We start from the raw sequence: 22,195 nt of genomic DNA, 5'->3' as shown, positions 1-22,195 counted from the left end.
TCTGGATAGTTGGCTGAACTTTGTGAGGAGGAGAAGGACGTGTTGGGGCCTGTGGTTCTGTACTCAAGTCGATTAAATTCTGTCCTGCTGAGCATTATAGAAAACAAAGATTACATAACATTGTCCAGACATGCACGCCTCTTCACTTTTCACAACATACTATGCTTTGGCTTATTAACAGCAGAAAATAGATTTAGAATGGATATTTAGAGGAGCCGCAATAATCATAGATACTAGAATGTGTTTTAAATATTACAAGCAGTGATATTAAATATGTATATAACAGCCAGTAGGTTTCATAGTGTGTTATCTACACGCATTGTTTCCCCTTATAAAGTCCTGTTATCTCCTGAGTGACTATATTGTGTCTTGGAAAATGCATGAGCTTTTGATGCATAACATTCTGAGCAAACCAGCTGTTTATTGTACCCGTACTCATTCTTATCCTACACTCTTTTTCTGAGACCATTATTAGTAAATTTTGAGGTTAGAGAGGTACTGACCCAATCAAACATGTACAGAGCTTGGCCTCCGAGTTAATTAAATATGGGTTAATAACATATTATAAGGAAATCATTGTCCTTATTACAATTATTAGGTAGCTAGTCAAATTATAGCTTCAAAGGAATGCAGAGCATGGAGAACTCAGGACTAAATTATGCATTTGAACCTTAGGCCAGCTTTTGCTGTTGAGACAGTTTGCCGCTGAAAGGAATTGTGTGTCATTGGAATTAAATGCCTTTCTGGGGATGGAAGGTTCCAGTTTTTAATGAAATTACTCAATGTGGTGTAGTGAAATGATTAAAATCTGGATTCCGGGAATGTGGCAGACAAAAAAATCAATAAATGCTAGTAAACCTTTGCTGCTGGATGTGAATGCTGGGAACGAAATAAATTGGTACAAAAATAATAATTAAAAACATACCAGCACATTAATGTATTTAGCGTGAGTCTCGTGAGACATCATCTTCACTAATTTTTAGCATACATTTTACTGTGTAATGAGCAGCTTTCTTTCCTCCTGCCCCATCAGGCAGCAGTTTGCCCTTCCCCCAGTGTTCCTGCATTGCAATCATTGTGCTTGCACTTATTATGTTACAAATGACCGAGGTAAGGCTGACATTCTCATTGCATGCGAAAGGAGCTGGGCTGCCAGGCTTTTTTTTTTCCTAATGAAGCAGCTTTGTGAAATCTCCCCATGTGTTAATACTAATGAAGATCCTCCAGCACAATTAAAATCGCAGCCAGTGGCTGAAGAGGAAACAGAAAACAATGGCATCTTTCTACGTATACATATTTCTTTATGCTGAGATCAGCTTTATTTAGAAATAATGTTTAAAAAATGCTGGTATGTAGCATTGAAGAAGGTTAACAAGCCATACACATTTTTGAATTCTGCAAGGATGATTTTTAGCAGCTCCTTCTGAAATCACTTACGTTTTCTCGGCTGCGCTGCGGTATAACTTCATGGTGTGAGGGTTTCTGGGGCGCAGTCCTGGGCTCCTCCAGTGACCTTTAACCTGCCCGGGCCTGGCTGTGCCCAGAAAGGGAAGAGGAGGGTCCCGTACGTGGGTAGGAAAGCACAGCTTTTCTTTCTGCACAAACAACCTGTATAGGGAAGGGCAGGAACACTGGTACTTAAAAGATGTCCTGTATTTATTTTAGACTCTTGTGTCAATACCTGGTGAATTTTCATACTTCAGTGTTCAACTTAATTCCCCCACCCTGTTGCCTGTTCTACTTTGATTATCTAGTTCTAGAAGATAAAAGTTGGATGTTGCTTCCCGTGTGAATTTCTGATTTGCTGGTTTCTTTACAATGTCTCCTCTTTCGGAAATGGGTCGCCTTTTTTCCCCTTTCTTCGGTAGATGGCAATTTGTTGTGTTACAGATTCTTTGTTGCTATTTTTTTTCCCAGAACTTAATCACTAGGACGGAGCGTAAGAGCCAGTTCACGCACTCCGGGCGGCCAGCCGCGCTCCTCCCGCGGAACGGCGAACACCGCGGCACGGCGAACACCGCGGAACGCCGGTCACCGCGGCACGGCGAACACTGCGGAACCGCGAACACCGCGGAACGGCGGCCACCGCGGCACGGCGAACACCGCGGCACGGCGAACACCGCGGCACGGCGAACACCGCGGAACGGCGAACACCGCGGAACCGCGAACACCGCGGAACGGCGGCCACCGCGGAACGCCGGTCACCGCGGAACGCCGGTCACCGCGGCACGGCGAACACCGCGGCACGGCGAACACCGCGGAACGGCGAACACCGCGGAACGGCGAACACCGCGGAACGGCGGCCGCACGCGGGGCGCCGGGACGCGCGCGCCGCCGTGGGTCAGTCCGGGCGCCCAGAGGCTCCCGGGCCCGCCCGCCGCGCGCCGGCACTCCGCTCTCTCTCCCGGCGCGGCGCGGGGCCGGGCTGCTGACGTCACTGGCGGCGGGCGCAGCAGCACGAGCCGCGCGGAGGGGCCGGGGCACGGAGCGGAGCGCCCGCCGCGCGCACACGCACCCGCGCGCGCTCGCCCCCCGGCTGCGTTGGGCGCCGGAGAGCGCCGGGCAGGGCCGCTCCGCGCCCGCGGCCTGGAGCCCCGCGGCCCCGCGGCCAGGTGAGTGCCGGCGCGGCCGCCCGCGGGGGGCGGGCGGAGTTGTTCCTCGGGATGGGCTGCCGGAGCGGTACCGCGGCTGCCGCGCCGGGCCCGGGAGCCCGCCCGCCCGCTCGGCCGCCGCTGCCGCTGCCGCCGCCTTTGTTGTGCAGGGCCGGCCGCGGCCCCGGGCGCCGGTGCCGGGTCCCGCCGGGGCCCTTGCCGGGCACGGCTGCGGCCGGGAGGCGCGGAGGCCGCGGGGAGGCGAGTCCCGGGCGGCCCGGCCGGTGTCTCCTGGCGGGATGGCGGGGTCCCGAGCGATTTTAAACTTCACTCGCGGCAGGAGCCCGCCGCGGGGCCGGGCGGCGCCGGCCCGTCGCTGCCGGCCGTGGCCCGCGGGCTCCGCGGCGGCTCTTTTGTGTGGCGGGGCGCTCCGGCCGGCTCTCTGCCCCTCGCCCGCGCTCCGCTCTCCCCGGCCGGCGCGGCCCGCGGGCTGCAGCTGTCAGGCCGGGCCGGTGCGCGGGCGCGGAGCGGCGGGGGCCGTTCGGCGGCGCCGCGCGGAGCGGCCGCTGGGCAGGGCCGCGGGGAGCGGGCGGGAGCGCGTCCCCCCCGCGCCGGGCCGCCCGGCCTGCGCGCTCCTGTGTGCGCGGGCGCTTAGGGCCGCTCGCTCCGCGGGGCGCGCAGGCGGCGCGGGCCGGCAGCAGCCGGGTCCTGCGGGCCCCTCGCCTTTATCTTTTGTGCGTGTCGCTTCCTTGTGCACAGGAACAAGCAGCTGCAGCCCTTGGCCGAGTTGTTGAAATTTGTCCCTTTGTGTATATTACAATATCCTCCATTTTTCTGCCCTCTAAACAACGAGCCTTTCGCCATCTTGGGCAAATTTTTATTCCCAAGTCTGTCCGTGAGTGGAGTGAGGGAGCGGGTGGAAATCCCGAAAGCCCTTTTGGATGAGACTCGAAGTTTGGGAAATGTTACAGGGACGGATGGTGACGTCATGTAAAGTTTAAGGGGAATTTTCCCAGAGTGTGCTTTCCCCGGCATTCCTCATCGAGCTGTGGCAAACCCGGAGGAGAAGGGCTCCTGCTTGAGACTGCAGGGGACGTGTAGAATATGCTGCTTTATCCAGTGTCTGGTTTTGTAACAGGGAGAGAAATAACTCTTCTCTGGAGTGACTCTCCTCTCTCCCCGGCGCTTTTTTTTTTTTTTTTTGGCTTTTTAATACTTAATGCTCACTTTACTTAAAAAAAAAAAAGTCCAACATTCTGAAGTTCTTATGTTAAATAACAAATCCTCTGGAGATTTGCATTATTTTTGTTTACAGCAGGTCACAATCTGTCATGAAGTTTATATGAAACACTTAATACACTCTCTTCCCTGAGGAATAAACAGTTTCTGCTTGGGATGAGGAACATGGAAATACACAGTTATTCCATTTGTAGATGACAGATTTTGGGGGCATACTTGGGAGGAACAAATTTATTAAACTATGTTGTTAAGAGGTGTTGCGTGTAGTTTGGGTTGTGTTCCAAATACTGTATTATATGGGTGGCAAAACACAGTCACTGTGCTAAACTCATTAAAAACGAACAAAAAACCCCACCCAAAACAACCCCCAAGCCCCAAATCCCTGTACCTGTGGCTACGAGCTCCGTGTCGGCTGTTGTGAAAAGGGAACCAGTAGAAGACACTGTTCTGTTAATTTGCTTCTCAATTGCACTAATATTTCTCTTTTGAAATCTCACAGAAGTTTTTCTGGTCACATGGTGACACACGGGGTACTGGATGAGGAGTAACTAGTGTGAGCGGAGTTCTGGTCTTCCGTTCTTTTTCCTGTACTTGTCTTACTTGCATATTACAGTCACATGGACGTGGAACTGCCTGTATTTAATTGGCATTTTCTTTGTCTTCAGGGTTGGGACAGCAGTTAATGTAGAAATGTAGCAAGTCATAGGAGTAGCTGTTAGTACATCAAGACTGGGTACATCATTCAATATTGACTTGGATAGAAAAACAAAGTGTCCTTAAGGTACCGTTGGAACAAATGTCAGATGCTTACCTCGAGGACTGTGTGTGTGTGGTGTGTGGTTTTTTTAATACACCATAAAGAGGGGTTGAATTGAGTCTTTGCCAGCTACATGGATATTTGGTAGATGGAAATGTTTAAGTAGCTGAAAGCATGTACAACATATGGTTCTGAATTATACGTGCAACAAAGGTCTGGAAGATTTGACAGTATAAATGGTGAACAACACAGGATAAGTAGTTTCAGAAAATGATAGTATACGTGACATCTCATACCTGTGATAAACTACGTACGTGTGTTTGTCACAATGCTGCAAAATCAATAAACTACGTAATATAAAGAAAACGATAGCCAAGGTAACTTTTGTAGTGTGTATAGAGGAAGCATTAGGAGTTTTTAAGGGATTCATTTGAAATTTTATGTTAATTTCATGCAGGGGACGTTTGTTTAATCATAGATGGCACCAATTCTTTGCATGCAATGGAGTATTAATATCAGGTTGTAATGGAGTTCTTAAGAAATAGAAGTCTCTGGAGAGTAAAAAATATTCATTCGGAAGATCAGGAAGTGTTCCCTTTGCATTACTGACCCGAAGTCTGTTCTGAGTGGCACAAAATAATGTTTTATGACTAATGTGTATTGGCATTTTGGTACTGGTATTTCTCATCCTATTTATTTTTTTAACTAAATACCACTGTGTTAAGTTCCTTACAAGTCGGTGTTCCAACAAAAAGTAATTGTTTTTTAAGATCTGTTCTTGTAGATTATTGTAGGTTGTCAATAACATTGCAAAATTATTTGAATAGTGTTAGGGGAAAGATAACTAAATGCATGCTTTGTACCTTTTGGTGGGAAATAGTTAGTTATTGTGAACATGGAATAAGATGCTTTGTACTTTCAGCAGATAAATTAGCATTTTTATATTATGGAGGGAATAAGCCCTGTTTGAGCATTGCAGTATATTTGTTTAGTCTTCACACTGACCTTATGATAAGGAGTGCTTGGAGACTGAATTGTCTTTTTCGGGAAACACTGCAAATGCAAATAAGAAAGTAATGGAAGTCTTTCTGTTTGGGTGCTGTTGCCCTCTTCCCCGTTTTCTTTGTTTGCGTGTTGGTTGTGGAGCTGCAGCGTAAGGCGCAGATGTTGTGCAACGCTCCCGGCGCGCTGCAGCGCGGCTCGGCGGGCAGGGCGGGCAGGGCTGCCGGGGCGGGCAGGGCTGCCGGGGCAGGCAGGGCGGGCAGGGCTGCCGGGGCGGGCAGGGCGGGCAGGGCTGCCGGGGCGGCGCTGCCCGCTCCAGCGGCAGCTGTTCCGGGCTTTGTTGCTGCTCCTCGGCGTGCACAAGGCGGAGAGTATCACCGTTGCAAAGAAAGGGAAGTTTGCGCTCTCTGTCTCATCTCCTAAATCAGGGAAACCGGGCATTAGTACTTGGCTGCTTTTAGTTTCATAATGTTCTTCTAGGGGTGGCTGCGGGATGAGGAGATTTTAGCTGTTTGGAGGCAGATTTAACACTACCAAAAATGCGATTTGCTGCACCCCCGCCCCAGTAAGGGCATTGACGCTGCAAGCTGCTCATGCGATTGCCACTCCCCAGTCCCTAGTACAGGTGTCTTTAAATAAAGCCGAATAGCAGTTGGTTGGTTTGTTTTAACAGCCGACTTTATAACTTTGTTCTAATAGAAGATTGCAGAATAGTGGTACTTTGTGTTTTTGTCGTGTAGCTAATGTGACCCAACAAAGATTTGCAAAGTCTACCAATTTCCTTCCAAGTGTGCTTCAGCTTTTGAGGTGACTTTGTTTCACTACAGTACATTCAGTAAATTATGTCATACCACATTATTAACTAGTTTGGTGTGGTAAATTGCCATCAGAAGAAACACTGACACAGGTGTCGAGGATGGCAATTGTTTTTGTGGTTGTTTGCGAGTTCACAACATCCCGAACAGGTAGTGCGTATGTGTCAGTCAACATATTGCAAAGAAATTGGCGGTCAGTGGGGAGCATAACACTGTGCAGAATTCCGACTTCAGGTACCCATGAACTTCCCTGCTGCGTCACAGGAGGAGATGAGATGTCTGCCTTGTGACTGGCGTTTATGCTTTTAAAAATTTTGGTTATGCTGCTACATTTTAACTTTAAAACTAGTTTTATTGTATTCTTTCTGTGTAATGGTAGAATGAAAGTGTATCTTTGTTTTAAGCGAGTGGCAGAGCTTGGAGTTCTTCCCTGCGCGCTCTTTACTAGTGAGGAACAGAAATAAGGAGGCTGTGTTAGTAAGAATAGAGAGAATAGATCCCACTCCACCCCACTCCCCAATTTCTGGCTATTTATTAAAAAAAAGGGGGCAAGAAAGAAGCAACAAACAAATCAACAAGGAGTCACTGGAAGATTTGGGTAAGGAAAATACATTCACTTTGATTTTTTTAAATTTCTGTTTCTTAGCCTTCCTTCTTATGAGGGTGAGAATGTATCAGTTTCACTGTGGCACAGGGGAGGACTCTGGACGAAGGGTTTAGTCTTCCCAGCCCACCGAGAGCGGGCGGCTGGGGCGGGAGGGCCGGCTGCCTGCCCATGGCCGAGGGTGGTGCTGTGCACCCGTGCCACCCCAGTGCTGAGCTGAGGGCACAGAGTCCTTAGGGAAACTGAGACCGTGTTTGCATCCAGGGTCTGCAAAAGGGCCAAGCAAGATGCAGTAATTTCTGTTACTTTGTTTCTTAATAATAAAATTTTAAGTTTAAAAAAATGTAGAACATTTAATCCAATTAACACAGTTTCACATACCAGCTGTGTTTATCTCTTTATTGCCCTTAAATTTACAGTTACATGCTGCTGTGGTGCTGAGCTATTCCTTAAAGAGAAAAAAGATCAGTGGACTTTTGAAAGTTTTATCCAGAAGTTCCTTTGAGATCTAAATGGAAATAAACCAGAAAAACTCAGTAATTTTTACAGTAGCATTTAGATTTTTGTTTCTTTTTTGGGGGAAGGAATAGAGATGGTGTTTTATTTTATTGCGGTGTTCGCGTTGGATGAGGCCACCTGGTGAAAGGCACCCTGAGAGCGAGGGGCTGCGCGGTTCAGTTCTGTAATGTGACAGCGAGGAACGGAGGATGCAGGGGTTTCTCGGTGTACTTTAACAGAATTAATTTAAACATTTGACGACATTCTCTTTTTATGTGAATGTTTTTCAGATCAATGGGGAAAATATGAAAGGAAGTACATGTTTTTAAACCTTACCTAGCGACAGATGATCTCTCAGACATGGTGTCTGAAAGTTGGGTCTTACTAGAAGCTGTGCCGGGCTCATCGGGGTCCCCGTCCCTCTCTCGGAAGGGCGATTCGTGTCCCGTTGCCCGGACCCTCTGCCATCGGCTCCCTGCTCACACCCTCCAGGGCCCCTCGGTGTCTTGTTCTCTGTGTGCAAAGGACATCGGGCTCTTTTCATGTGATGTGGGTCAGGCATTGTCAAGAGCTGAATGAGTTAAGCCTTGGTAGTTCAAGAAAAGAGATTGCAGGGATTTTTCTAGTCCCTGAGGGAGGAATCACACAAAACCTGAAAATTCAAACTACTAGAAGAGTAAGGCACCATCTGAAAAACTGGTCCACCTCCTGGACAGTTTACATTAGTAATGGTCCCATTGAATCAGTGGGGCTGCTGAGTACACACATTTCATCTCGGGTAATGTTTGCAGTATAAAACCTTGGAAAAGATGGTCGGTCTAGAAATAATGCAGTGACCATCTGATAATGTCTTCTTTTTGGAGCCTCACACAAAACTGCTCTGGAATTTTTGGGAGGGATAATGAAGAATTGTAATTTTTGGATAATGGAGAACCCTACTTGTGTTTTCTTGCAGATTGCAGGGAGTATAAGCTAGATTTTCTTTAGGATATTCATTAAATATGGTGATACAAAGGCACAAAATGCTCTGCCCAGCTGTCCTTGAGCTCGGATCTCGGTCATGGGGCTGTGGAATGACAAGCTAAAACTTTGAAATCCTCTAGGGAGTATTTTTCCTTCATTTTGGATACATAGCTAAGGTTTTTGGATTGTGACCCTATTTATTAATTGGTTTGTTTTAATGAATTCATGTTTTTCTAACACAGAAAGATTCTTTAATAAACAATGCATTACATTTTATCAGATACTTATTTTAGAACAGCGGTGTGTGGTATCCAAGTACAATCAGCAAGATAACCCCACAACCCCCTTCTCAGCCCTCAGTCTCTTCTTGTACAAAAGAAAACCAGTTTGACAAACATATTGCAGCGGTCTGTGGGGTGCGCAGGGACGTAATTGTGTGGATTTTGCCCCATTTTCTGTTGTTACACTTTCCCACAAGCATGCCCTCATTAATCAGACACTGTCCTCCTGCTGAGGGTAGGAAGGTTCATCACGTTGGCAGCCAGTGTGGTGTAAAGAACAGTGTACTGAAGCTCTTAATGTACTAGGACATAAATAAATCTGAGGTCTTTGTATGCAAAGCCTGGAGGTTAATACTGTATAATTCAATGTCCTGTCTTTGGTTTTGATGGATGTTGTTAAGTGCCTGAGGCTCGGCGCGAGCTCTCCCGCAGGCTGGCGGCCTGGCTGGCTGAAGCCGAGCGGCCCTTTCCTGTGTGCTGGAAATCTCCGTTTCTAACGTGCGTTTTGTTTTTGTGGCTGGCGGATCATTGTTGTATCACCTGAGCTGCTGCAGGAAGGATCTGGAGATTGACAACCCCTGCTGTGATAATGGACTTAGTGCATGAAAAGCTGATAGTTTGGTCCTGTTTGTTCTGAAGCTTACTGCTATTTGTATCCTTAACAGAACTAACATGTAGAACAAGGAAAAACTACTGGGATTTCCCTGTAGAAATAGTGCTGGAATTTGGCTTTAACATGAGTTGGTTGCATATTCATAATTTAAGAACAGCTGGGAACAGGAGCATGTAGTCGTTTGCAAGCGGTTATCAACCATTCCACTCACACATGGGGGCTGCGCTTGAGCTTCTTTATTGATCTACCTGCATTTGAAATCTGGTCACCGCAGCCGCAGAGGCCTTTCATTTTAGCTGTGCTTGCATCATGGAACAGCCTCAGTATTAAATATTTAATTTTAACTAAATGCTGAATAAAATAATAAACTGTGAGCTTCGAAGGAACAAAGTGAAAGGGTGAGCAGTGACATAGATCTTAAATACAAGATTTTGTTATGTACAACAGCCTGAAAGAGTAACATCAGCTAACCTTTGTAGTCCTTTGGTAGCTTTTGTTATTCTGAATAAGAAATCTGTTTTAGATTCTACGGTTCTATGATTTACCCAAGGTTACCTTGCTAAAACTGTAGTTGCTGAGATTTGTGGTGTTGGTGCATCGTATGCCCAGTGCTTTTGGAGGAAAACCCAGAAGTATAAAATGTGCTTATGTTACACAAAATGGTGGTGTGGTAAGATAGCAGTGAGCACAGTCTTGCTCAGTATCACATGGGGAAAAGGATGGAGGTATTAGAAATGACTCTACTCCTACATGGGTAAGCTTGTCTGCCATTATAATTAGAAAAAACCAGACTTATATGTATTACTAAGCAATATTTCTACGCTGTGCTAGTAAAGTTGATTCTCCTTCTCCCCCTCTCTTTTTCAGTTTTGCCTTTCCAGCTTAGAAATAAAGCAAAGCATTTCCACTAGTTTATACACTTAGTTTGACAACTTTTCAATGTCTTTGCTTGCCCTAGCGACCAGAGCTTCTGAAAGGAGAACGATACCAGAGTTCCCACTCTCACACATCTTTTGAGCCAGTATAAGTTACTACCTCATAATCTGGCACGTAAATAGAAAGTATTGCTAAGGAAAGGTGTCCGTTGATTTTTACGCCATATGAATGGATCCAGGAACATGGAGCTGTTAAGAAGGTTCCTTACTGTGTTAGTGAGTTAAGAATATCAGGCATACATGCATGAGTGAGGGTCGAGTTTTTCAAGCTGTATCAGTTGATTTAGTAAAAGGTATTATCACTCCCTACAGCTGTGGTCTTCTCTAAGTAGTTACGGCAGTTTAAAAGAGGCTAAACAGTAAGAAATGCAAACCGGTGTTTTTTCCATTGCAGCTCTGATCATTCTTTATCCTCGCGGTTCCCCATCCCGACCTCCCTGCTGCTTTTCCATGCTGTTGGAAGTGCTGGATCCAGAGACGGGAGCTGAGACTGCGGGGCTCTGCGGGCGCCAGCCCGCGCTCGGCCGTGCTGCAGCATCCGCTGCGCTGCTGCTCCGCGCTCTGCTCACCAAGCCTAATAGTAGAAACAATCCTGAGTCCTGTTTTGGCTCTTTCGGAGAAGTTACCTTAAGTGGAACTCCAAAGAAGTAAATGCATGTTTTTCCTGCCCCCACCCCGTCTTCCCTCCGCTTGAGATACTGAATGGGAATAGTCGGAGAACAGCAGTGGTGTCAAATGGACCATGTGCAAAAGCTGCTGTCCCAAAGTCCCGATAAAAGACAACAAAAGGGTGTAGATTATTGGGAAAAAACCCCACAGTAATACATTGCTCTCTTTCTCTTCCTGGCAATTTAGTAGAGAAAGCCCTTGGATCTTGTCATACCTTGAATATACTGGGGAAAGGTTTGGAGGGGGGAGCTGAAGCGGCGTGGGTGGGTGTTTGAACGCCAGACGGGCCGTCCCTGCCTGCAGTCTGGGCGGCGTGCTGGGGGCCTTCCGCCGGGCGGCTGTGGTCAGGGGGGCTTGGATCGGTTGTTGGTTTGTTTTTCAAACTTGCCAGGAGTTACCAAATAAAAATAATATTAAAGGGTTTGTATAGTTTACTTGCTGCTTATTTCATTTAAGAGTGTTTGGAGAAGCAAATTAGCAAATTTTAGGAAAGGAAAAAAGACGTAAGGAAAGAATATATTCCTAAAATGACAAGTCCGCTATGTTTTGGCATTTAACTATGATATTAGCACTATGTTTTTCTGCAGCTGTCATATCTTTTTTCTTTTCTAGAAGTGCTTTTCAAGCCCTGTTTTCTCCCGCTAAGGCTTAAATGTATAGCAAATGGTCTTCACTGAACCAGACGCGCTTTGGAGCGGGCGGTAGCCGAGCCCGGCCCGCGGGCTGGTTGCGCAGCGGGCTCCGCGGCTGCGGCAGGGCGCTCGGCGCTCGGGCACGCGGGAAGGAGCGGAGCCCGCTCCTGTCTGGGGGCACCCGTAGTGATAGGTGCACTAGTGAGTGCAAACTGTTACAAAATGCCCTTTTTTCTCCTGACGTTAGGAAGTAGAAGGAACAGATTATGCAGGTAATTTCCTTTTATTTGTGTGTGATAAAGAAACAGAGCAGGTTGGAATATTCTCCTGTTCTTTGAGACACATTTCTTTGTATGTCAAGCTGGTTTTGATTATCACTGAGGTAAATTTATCATCTTTGCACTCTTGCAGATACCAGTAAATTTTCCGTGTTAACAGTTACGGACATACAGCATATTGCAAAGTTTATTGTGTTTATACAAGTGGTTTATACAGAGTGGCCTTTAAATGTAGCCTACAGTGTTTTTGCTGTCATGGAAATTAATGATGTATTTTGAGGGATCTGTTCATAGTGCAAAGGCTTTGTAGTAAACCAGGGGTGTAGGGGGGGCAATCACTTTTAAAATTTCTTTGCCTCTAAGTGCTTAATTTATACAATTGTAGTTTTGGTATCTTGTGAAGTGCTTAAAATCAATACACGAGCAATCATCTTAGGGAATGATCTGCGTTACATGTTGCAGGAGACGTTTGAAATGCAGGAAAGTGGGGTCTCTAACACTCTTGGTAAAGCTGAGTTCCCCTTTTGCCTCCTGCATTGAGCTCAGCAGAACTGGCCTGCGTTCTGTTAGTTTTGTGAGACCTGGACTGAGGGAAGGGTTTGTTCCTCGCAGGTTGTTGTCCCTGTTGCTTCCAGCAGCGCAGGCGATAATAGATAATTGGGGTGCTAGGATGGTTAGGTGATGTGTGCGAATCTTTGTATCCATTGTATTATGTTCTGTTTATATGCAGAATCTTATTCTTTAGTTCAGCAGCCCCTTACAAGTGTCTGTTTCCATGTTTAATTTTAGTGGTTCATGAATCAATAAATAATCTGCAAAAGTTAGTTAGTTAGTTAGTTAGAAGTTAGTTTAAATTTTAAAGAGCTGTTTGAGTGCCAAGTCTCAAATCTCTCTTTATAATAATAACTTCAGACTGCGGGGCTGGCGGGGCTGCGCGGGGCTGGCGGGGCTGGCAGGGCTGGCGGGGCCGGCGGGGCTGCACGGGGCTGGCGGGGCTGGCGGGGCTGGCGGGGCTGCGCGGGGCTGGCAGGGCTGTGCGGGGCTGGCGGGGCTGCGCGGGGCTGGCGGGACTGCGCGGGGTTGCGCGGGGTTGCGCGGGGCCGGCGGGGCCGGCGGGGCCGGCGGGGCCAGCGGGGCCGACGGGGCTGTGCGGGGCTGCGCGGGGCCGGCGGGGCTGCGCGGGGCTGCGCGGGGCTGGCGGGGCTGGCGGGGCTGCGCGGGGCTGCGCGGGGCTGGCGGGGCTGGCGGGGCTGCGCGGGGCTGCGCGGGGCTGCGCGGGGCTGGCGGGGCTGGCGGGGCTGGCGGGGCTGCGCGGGGCTGGCGGGGCTGCGCGGGGCTGCGCGGGGCTGGCGGGGCTGGCGGGGCTGGCGGGGCTGCGCGGGGCTGACGGGGCTGCGCGGGGCTGCGCGGGGCTGCGCGGGGCTGGCGGGGCTGGCGGGGCTGGCGGGGCCGCCGGCCTGGAGCGCAGCGGCAAGCGCGGGCCCGCGGGCTGGTCGCGGTGGTTGAGTGCCTGCCCGCCTCGCTAGCCGCGGGCAGACGCTCACAGGGGCAGGGCGGGCCCGTTTTTCAGGTAAAACTGTTCAAACCTAAACTGTTTCCCTGAAAAAGGGGCATAGCGGGCCTTCGGTTTCTCAAAAGGAAGTTCTCTTCTGCAGTCAGTGGTGGTTTGGTCTGCAGCCTCAGTCCGTTGGCTGTAACCTGTCCCATGGCAGTATCTTAATAAAAATTAAGATATTACTGGATTATTGAACATCCATTTTAGTGTTTATGGACAGAAAAATGCAAAACTGACTCTAAAATGTTGCATGAATTAGACAGAGGGGCATCAGATTTCTTCATGTATATACCTAATTTTGTAAGACAATTTCACTTTCGGCACAAATTCACCAAATGCTTCATATATTTTGGTTTACTGGAATTCTGACTTACAGTTTCTCAAGCAGTAGGGACATGCAGATTAAAAGTTAAGACCCTTTTACCGTGAATGCTGTCAGATTTTTAATGGGTTGGTTACAATGCAGGATATTTTTCTTGATACGATGTGATTTCCAAGGACCTTGTAGGGAACAGGCTGAGTTTATCTGTTAACAAGAAAGAGTTTTACCACGATGGAAACCCCACCGTGTTTATAAAAGATCAAACCGAATGTCTCAGGAAACTTAAGTGGCTGCACAAGATTAAGCCCTGATGAATTTGAAGAAAGGCACGTGGAGAAGAGGGGAGCAGGGAGAAGAACAGGAATAAACAAACGTACAGTGATGGGTTCTGAGTTAATTACCTGCCATCGGGTAGAAGTGCCGGAGCTGCAGCAGCAGCCGTCACAGAGCAAGTCTGACACAGTACCGGGAGAGGGAAAAAAGGACAAAACAGAAGCATGCAGGATGCTGTGTTATTAATTCAGGGCACCACTGTCAAGTGGAATAAAAAACAAATAAACCTGAAAGAATCATCAGCTTTGGAACACTTTCGATGTGACATTAGAGTATACTGAAGTCTTCACCTTGGGCTGTGACCAGATGCTACAAAGTCATGCTTGGAATAGTAGAGTAAATAGAGAACAATTTTTTTGGCATTTCAGCTATGACTGACGTGTAATATTGGAACTAAAAGAACCCAGTAGTTTGTTAACATAAACCAGTAAGTAGTGCTTTTCACTTAGTGCTGGGTTAAATTGTGGAATAGTCCTTGGATACTGTGGAGAGGAAGATTGCAACACACTTAGAATGACGAGATATGTTACTGGAAGATGTGCTTATTATGGCTGCTGAACATGGCGATTGAAATCAGCACTGGGTTTGTTACACCTTCATACGTGCGATTGCTGAGAGAAGGGTATGTACGTTTATTCTTTCTCAGAATGTTTATTACTTGTGTAGATGGACCTTATTCTGAATTAGTTAGTTTTGGTTTTGTTAATATTTGATGTTTTGTGTCTGATAATTTGTATAGATGGAATAATAAACATGCAAATAATACACAAGTTCTTGTAAGATATACAAGAATATAGAGGTTTTGTCATGTTCTTGTGTGGGTATTGAAAAGTAATCCTCTTTAGGTTGTGGTTGTTCAGCACGGTTGATTATCCTGCCGTTCATCCTTGGTTCCGCACTGTGCTCCTTTTGCACAGCTTGTTAACGTGCGTTCTTCCATTAACATAGTGTAATGGAGAATAATTCTATGTACTGTAACTTCAGCCTTACAGATTTTTCCCATATCCTTTCCTTCTCTGTCCCCGTGTGTATATTTAGTCTTCAGGTATATCACCTGTGATAACTGTAAACTCAGTCGTTGTTCCACCCCTGCTGTTTAAGTTTCTTTACATTCTCTACAGCTCTAGAAACTTAGTTTGGGGAAAAGGATATTTTCATTCTGCTTCTTGAATAAATTCTCCTGACACTATAGCTGATGAGGCTCATACATTTCTGAAATGGTCTGGATCTCAAATATTGTCAAAACTGGAAGGGGAGGGTTGAAGGGAGTCCCTTCTGTACCTAGCCCTTAGTCCTGTTGCGGATGTTTTCTGTATTTGGGAAATAGCCTTGAACTAGCTGTTGCAGTGTTGCTTATGGTCAATGTATATTGGTTTATGTAATCCTAGCTTAAGCTGGAAAAATGGGGGCAAAAATAAGATCGTCACAGGCTGTAGGCTGTAACTGACTGTCAGGTTTCAGCAGAGGGAAAAACAGACCAGAAGCTCCAGGACTGAAAGAGGAAAGCGTTCGGAAGGAAAAACTGGCCAGGGAATGGCAGAGCGAAGGACCAGTGCGCAGGCCAAAGGAACCCGTCTAGTTTGCCATATTTTACTTCGGAGACGTGATTAAAGTTTTGTCCCATCAGCAGCCTCGTTGCTTCCCCTGGAGACAGTGCCCGAGAGTAACTGTGGCTGGGCAGGACTTGCCCAGAGTGCCTGGGGTTTGATGGGGTGCAGCCAACACAAGGAGAGAGGAACCAGAGGCTATTTCTCTTCTGAAATAAGCCTGGGACAAGCTCATTTATTTTGGTGCCAGATATGCATGAGCGAATAAATGACAGCTACGTGTACGGCAGTGTGTGTGTGTGTTCTTATATAGGCCGTTTTGCTGGATGATGTAGAGCTCTTTGTTGTGCGGATCCTTTTAGAAATGCAGAGTTTGATGCTTCAGATCATACTGGTGTGGCTGTTTTCGCAGACTGCTTTTTGGCTTCAGCACAGGGCCCCTAATGATGTCATTTATGTTCAGGAGCAGTTTGGAGCACAGAGGTCGCTCCCACCCCCAGCTGTGGTTTACCCTTTTTGTAGGATTCGTTGTCCCACATCAGTTGCTGAGGGAACAGAAGCAGAACCCGAGAACCAGCAGCCAGTGCCAGAACTGCCTGACTTAGTTTCTCCTTGTCTTTTCACGGGAACAGATGTTTTAGAGGGGATAATAAAGCAAATACTTAAATTACTGTGGCACGTTTTGCTTCACCTTTTTGTGACTTGGGAGAAAGCACATGAGAACGGAGTTTTCTTCTATGAGTTTGAGGAGCAGGCCGTGAGCAGTCAGGGTAACGTGTCAGCAGAAGACAGAGCTGAAGAGCTGCTTCAGTCTTGGATTTGACAAACGGTTTTGGGATCTGATACGCAAGTATGTTCTGTCTTAATTTGTGTAAGTTTCCATTAAATCCTGAAAATGAACAATTTTGACAATAGTGCATGTGTCCATAACTGCCTTTCAGTCACTGATTTCACAAAAGTTTGGTAGATGCAAGTAAATTTCATTCAGACGAAACTGCACAGGTGTCTGACAGGCAAAATAACATGTATTTTAGTCAAATAAAGCATTCTAAAAACCAGGGACGTGCCATTAAACCAGTTCCTTTGGTGTTGATAGTTTGGGCCATGAGCAAATCCTTACAGGCCTCAACTGTTAATCCGGTACTAGTTCTACTAATTCCTAGAGCACCAACTACATAGTTCTATTGTATGTTTTTTCTTAGCTTAAGAGAACTCTTGAAACTATGAACTGTTTGATGCATTTGAGTAGCTGTTGTTCTGTGTGACTGTTCTTTGACTGGACCTGATCCTTTGTTAGTTTTAGAAGATTTAGTTAAGCTTTGGGTAGTGTGTAGGTGTTTGTATATTAGCATATATGAACATTTCAATAGTTGGATGACAGAATTACAAAACACAACAGTTTTAGTGTGCATGATGCATATTATAGCTAAGATGTAGCAATTGGCATATTAGAGATACAAACTAAAGCATACATGAGAAAAATAACAAGAAAATCCAGTTCTTTTCTAATTTCGGAGTTCGAGTTTCCCTGACAAGTGTGAAAGTCCCAAGCCACGTGAAGCAATAGCGGCGGTGCTGGCGTGACGTTTCTACACGAAGGGGTCTGGGCAAGTCCTCGCAGCGTGATGGTAGAACTTCCGGAAAAAACTGGGGGGTTGTTTTTTTATGTACAAGAAAGTTTTTAGATAAAACTTCGTGTTGGGTCTATCTTAAATATGTTTTTAAGAACTCTCTGAAAAGGTGTTCAACATTGAACGGAACTTTGAGGAATGGAAATAGTGTGAAACTACTAGTAAAAATGTATAAAGTGTATAAATAGGTTAGTTACTTAGTCAATAAAAGTTCTTTTCATTGGGAAAAAAATGTGGTAGCAGTGTAGTAAACAACAAAACTGTTACATGAAAAGTACCAAAGTCTTGTGAATTAACATCTAAAAAGCACCCCAAAGAGAAACTGTGGTAGGTGTCAACTCGAGGTATATTGTTAGCGTTAATTTAAATGGAAATGAAAAATGTCCTGTCCCGAAGACTTCAGACAGCATCGCAGGCAGCTGCGGCTGGCCTGGCGCTGGCTGGGCTGCAGCGGGGAGAGGGAGCGGGCAGCGCCGGCGTCCCGCGGCGCTCCCGGCGCTGGGGTCTGGCCCCGCGCTGCCGTGGGCACGCGGCTCCGGGCCCGTCCCCGCGGGGTCCCGGGAGAGCAGGAGCGCGGGACTCACCAGAAACTCGCAGGAACCTGTCGGCTGGTTTGTTCGTTTGAGCGCGACAGGCAACCTGTGCGCGCTTTCGGTGGGAAACACAGTACTAATAACCGCATTTTGGTGGAAATTGCTGAAATGCAGCTTTTAAAATAACATCATCTGAGAGTTATAATTGCTATGACATTGCTCCTAATAGCAAACAACATTTTTCTTAAACACAGAAGCCTGAGTGTATTAGTTGTCATAAACAGGCTTAAGTATTAGGCTGGCTGTTCTGCATGTGGATATACTGCATTTAACTTTCTTTGCAAGAAACAGAGGAATAGCAGTGCCAGGAATGTGAAAGATTGTATGTGATAGTTGGGTAGTTGGTTCTAAAGAGCTGGAATACATTATGCTCCGCTGCAGCAAAGGCTTTAGGAGGCGGCGGAGGCGCAGGAGCAGCCTGGCCCTGTGCGCTCCAGGGTGCGGAGGGAGGCCGGCCGGCGGAGCAGGGAGCTCGGCCCCTTCCAGGCTGGTCTCGGCGGGCCGGGCTGGCCGGGGCTGTCCCGGGGCTGGCAAATGTGCCCCGTACAGGAAGGGCGAAGGAGGAGTCGCAGGCCCATGGGTGTGAGGCTGCTGCCGGGGCAGCCCGTGGGGCAGACCCTCCCCGGAGCCGCCACGAGGCACCTACGGCACCCCCAGGCGACCCAGCCCGGCCAGCACGGGTTGACAGAGCGCAGGTCCCGCTTGCCCAGCCCGATCTTCTGTGACAAGGTGACCTGTTGGGTGAGGGAAGGGCTGTGCGTGTTGTTTACCTGGACTTTGGGAAGGCCTTGGTGCACATACACTATTCACATTGTGGGTCCTTATGATGTGAGGTACCATCCCAATTAAAAAGCTGCGTGTTACACATAGGATGGCATTAGTTAAAAAATGAAACATGCGTTTGAATACCGGTTCTACAAAATACAGAGTTTTGAGAATCCTGAAATAGTTATTGTCATGGATCTAGAGCCTCATTAGCCTTGGAGCTGCAGATTAACTTGTGTTTACACTCTGTTTAGAAATGGAACTCAAATGCTGTTTATGAAATGGAATGGGAAATTTCTGATAAAGCTGATCTGCTTCCATAATGTTTCTGGTTACTCCTAATTACACAGGAGGTTCCTTTGTGGCTCTTTCCCTTTTAAGTACTGGGGGCTGGGGGCTCAGGGCTGGCCAAGGGCTGGGGGCTCAGGGCTGGCCAAGGGCTGGGGGCTCAGGGCTGGCCAAGGGCTGGGGGCTCAGGGCTGGTCAAGGGCTGGGGGCGCAGGGCTGGCCAAGGGCTGGGGGCTCAGGGCTGGCCAAGGGCTGGGGGCTCAGGGCTGGCCAAGGGCTGGGGGCGCAGGGCTGGTCAAGGGCTGGGGGCGCAGGGCTGGTCAAGGGCTGGGGGCGCAGGGCTGGCCAAGGGCTGGGGGCTCAGGGCTGGCCAAGGGCTGGGGGCGCAGGGCTGGTCAAGGGCTGGGGGGCTCAGGGCTGCTCAAGGGCTGGAGGCTCAGGGCTGGTCAAGGGCTGGGGGCTCAGGGCTGGTCAAGGGCTGGGGCTCAGGGCTGCTCAAGGGCTGGGGGGCTCAGGGCTGCTCAAGGGCTGTGCCGGTCAGGCTGGGGGGCTCAGGGCTGGTCAGTGAGATGAACACCTGGAGGGAGCTGCCCAGAGCACAGGGCCGGCTCTGCTCAGAGGGGACAGGGATGGGACGAGGGCCGCGGCACAGACTCAGACACCCGAGGTTCGCCCTGAACATCAGGAGACGCGTTTTCACCGTGAGGGTGACTGAGCACGGACACAGGCTGCCCTGAGAGGCCGTGATACCTTCACCCCTGAGATACTCCAGAGTCATCTGGGGACAGTCCTGGGCAACTGGCGCTGGGTGACCCTGCTTGAGCAAGGGAGTTTGGTGAGGTGACCTCCCGCTCAATCTCGACCACTCTGTGATCCTGTGTTCTATATTGTAGGATGTTAGGGTGATCCTGATGTTCTATATTTTAGGATGTTTTGGTGAATTGTTTAAACTGATTTTGTGTCCGAGCGATGCTAGGAGCACATGCAGGGTCTTAAGTTCTGACCAGAAGGGTAGAATATTGCTATGGTCTCAAAGTAATGTATTCTAAAATTCAGAGGTCTTTAAGTTTCATTGGAATAAGATGCATGAGGATTAAAATACGGTCTACCCAATGTGAACTTTGAAAAGTTAGCTTTTTGTTGTTTCGTAGTTTATACTGTTTTGACAGTCAATGCACAATGTCCTGGAAGAGAAGGACTTCATGGAAGTGTGCCTTAAGGAAAGGGACAAATGTGGAAAGCACAGAAATGGCTTTTTTATAATCCTGCTGCTATTTCATGTTGTGAGGGAAGGTCGGCACAACGAAGGTCTTAGTAACTTTGTGGTAAACTGAGTACAGTGAAGCCTGAGCGTTATAGGTTAAGCGTCCGTTCTTCTTGGTGCGTTTCCTCAGAATAATACAAATGTTGTATGTTAATGGAATGGAGCTACAGACGAGGAAGTTGTGTATTTTGTTTAGGCTTGGAGGAAGTTGAAAGGAGATAATCCTCATTTTTCAGGGAAAAACAAAGGAGCTAATTTTAATATTAATAAAAGAAAAATCAACTCTTCTCTCTTTCACCTTAGGTTTTGGGTAAGAGAGAACTTAGCAATGTAAATATGTGCAGTAATCTGTCAGAGATAGAACTGAAGAACTTGTTACTAAGCTTATAATAAAATAATTACTGAGTCCAACTAGATGTAAATCATTGTTACCTGCTTTTTTTCCTTAACCAAGCATTACGGAGCTGTAGTATAAATGACACTATTGGCATAAATTGAAGTGGAATTTATCTTCTCTGTGAGGGGAGGAACATGCCTTCCTCGGCCGGCAGTGCAGCCGGTGCGTGTCCGCGCTCCCGCCGTGCGCGAGCGAGCTGTCCCGGCGCCTGCGCTGCGCCTGTGGCCGGGGTCCCTCCTGGGTGCAGAGCTGTGCTGGTGCTGGTCTGCTCTGCCTTTCGGCTTCAGAGCAGCGAGCTCTGCAGCGGGTTCTGCGTTCAGGGGCCGCTGGAGCAGCCCTCCCCCGGCAGCCTGCTGTGGTTTTGTTTTCAGGCTCCGTGTTGTACACCTGTACAAGTGACGTGTCAGTCGTCGAGGTACGCCTGTCGTGTGGCATAAACAACCCAAGATGTCCATTAGTGCTGTTGTTTTTCTGTGATGCAGGCTTTTATAGTGCCTGTGATATGATTATTTGCACTTTGACCAATTCGAAGCCTTTTATTGTTCCCCAAGTTAAAATAATTGTTTTAATTCGATAAAGTACGTTCACTAGTTTTGTTTTTTTATGGTTGTAGTTCCACCTTTTAATACTCATTCTCCATTTCTGCAAGTACAAAGACATCAATTAATGTGTAAAGGTACCGTGATTTTACAAACTCGGAACACGGGTGTTTCCCCCTGTTCTGTGCTGTGCTGAAGTTAGCTTACTGACTTGGGTGCCTTTTTTTGGAAAGACAGTAAACTTCAGAAACTAAAGAAATACTTAAAAATCTCTCTACAATAACAAAGGCCATTTTTACATCTTGTGTTGGATTTGAAAAGTATGCTGCCTTCACTGTACACGTAACAAGGAAACATACTGTATGACCCGTTGTCTTCTAACTCTCACTGTTACGAGTAAGAGCAGCGCTCTCACTGTAGTGGAGTGATGTAAATGAATAAAGTTTACTACAAGATTTTTAATTCAAAATATTTTACTAAACAGTATTAAATGAGAATGAAGATGCAATATTTGAATAATATATTTTATTATTTTATTATCACAGCTACTTCATATCCTGATACATTTTTCTTATGTATTGCTGCTATTTATATTACTAGGTATTTGTTAAAGGCTCCTCCCTGTACAAAGCTGAGGAACTGGCTTGAGTATGTGCTGCTCCTGTGTAAGAGCAGCAGGCTGTGGGTCTCCAGGACAGCGCTGAACAGTCTGTGTGTGGAATACAGCAGGCGATGCGATGGTGCTGTCCGGGGACTATGCGACAGGTGAAGCTGGGGTCACTCGGTGTCTCGTAGGACAGTGTTGGTGCAGGAGCTGTGGTGTTGGTGCCCGATGACCGAGGGCTGGGTTTGAACATTGTGTGTGGGACGATCCCATCAGTAGGATATTCCCGTGCCTGAAAGTGTTCCACAGTTGTGCTTAAAGAAGATAATGTTACCTTGGGGAAGAGTGAATTAGAATTACAGTAGATTATTGTTGTTCCTTAATACATATTTGTTGGTAAAAATTGTCTCCATTCCTGTAATGCTTTTATTGTTAAATCTATTATTGTTTTTTTCTGATGTGTCTATAAAACACGTGTAC

The 22,195-nt window shown here is 47.4% G+C and overlaps 1 protein-coding gene across 2 annotated transcripts in view; it reads left to right on the top strand.

The window, feature by feature from the left end:
- The first annotated feature begins 2,343 nt into the window (after positions 1-2,343).
- Positions 2,344-22,195, top strand: part of BAZ2B (bromodomain adjacent to zinc finger domain 2B) — a 108,502-nt gene continuing 88,650 nt past the window's right edge. For both annotated transcript variants that reach the window (XM_080346329.1, XM_080346323.1), the window contains exon 1: positions 2,344-2,612. The gene's annotated coding sequence lies outside the window, so the exon portion shown is untranslated. The remainder of the gene's footprint in view (positions 2,613-22,195) is intronic.

The sequence above is a fragment of the Nesoenas mayeri genome (assembly GCF_963082525.1).
Source record: "Nesoenas mayeri genome assembly, chromosome: 6".
Taxonomy (NCBI): Eukaryota; Metazoa; Chordata; class Aves; order Columbiformes; family Columbidae; genus Nesoenas; species Nesoenas mayeri.
Note: the sequence above shows the minus strand (reverse complement) of the source record. Positions and strands in the feature narration are given on the sequence as shown.